Below are 1,059 nucleotides of genomic sequence, written 5' to 3'. Positions count from 1 at the left end.
GCGGGGCTGGGGCCCCCCACCACTGCCTGCGCAAACGAGAGCCAGTCACCCACCGGGCAGTGGGACGGATAAAATGAGAAATCGGCGCTCACCTCAACCCCACTCCCCCCAGAGGAACCGCGCCGGGAACCCCATGAGGATGCTGATGCTGCCGAGCCAACCGCGGCAACCAGAAGAGCTGCTGAAAGCAAAATAAAACCGTTCCTCGGCAGAAAGGAGCCCACGTACCAAAGGGCACGGCACGGCACACGCGGGGAGGTGTGTTACACCAGCACAGCTGCCGGCAGCGAAAGCCCCATGGCAGGCAGGAGCGTGTCCCCCCGGGTCCCCACCGCCAGCCGGTGTGCGGTGAGACGGTGTCACTGCCCGGTGAGGTGCGGACCCGGCTGCCCCCGCGAGCCATAAACCCTTACTCACTGCCGCTTATCTCCTCCGCGCCCGCACGCTTCTGGGTTTTTATCCCGGGCACTTCCGCGGGCGGACGAGCCCTTTTGGCTCCCTGAGCTTTAGGAGCCCTCGGGGACGTCACTCCTCCCTCAAAAGCTCCAGTGGCCCCAGCAGGGAGCTGGGCACGGAGCCTGGGGTGTCCCGCCGGCCGGATGGGGGGAGCAGGCCCCTCCAGACCACCTTTTGGGGGGGCAAAGCCCCCGGCTGCGCAGCAGGAAGGGCCACAAGGCCACAGCGAGTGGCCCTACAGCAGAGCAAGGTCCTTCCGAGGGGCGCAGCGAGGGGCAGCAGCCCGGGGAGGAATCGTGGAAGCCCCCCCAGCACGCCCCGCGGACGGAGGAGTTTGGTCAAATGCAGTAACAGGCGGCGGCGATGACGGCTGGTCCCGGGTGGGGGGGTGGGGTGCGGGGCTGGACCTTGCCGAGCCCCCGGCACCTTCCAGCACGAGGCCGGCCCGCGGCCCCCAAGTGTGGGGCCCCCCCAGCCACGGCCGTCGGGGGCTCCGCTTTCCGCTGAGGCGGCTCCTGTCCTCCCCGTGCCGGCAGGGAGGGAAGCGGGACCCAACCCTCGTCCCGCTCCGCTTCCCGGCTTCCGGCGCCTCTCGCAGCCGTC

Source organism: Charadrius vociferus, unplaced genomic scaffold (assembly GCF_000708025.1).
Source record: "Charadrius vociferus isolate BGI_N301 unplaced genomic scaffold, ASM70802v2 scaffold2823, whole genome shotgun sequence".
Taxonomy (NCBI): domain Eukaryota; kingdom Metazoa; phylum Chordata; class Aves; order Charadriiformes; family Charadriidae; genus Charadrius; species Charadrius vociferus.
The sequence above is the reverse complement of the archived record's forward strand: the minus strand, read 5'-3'. Positions refer to the sequence as shown.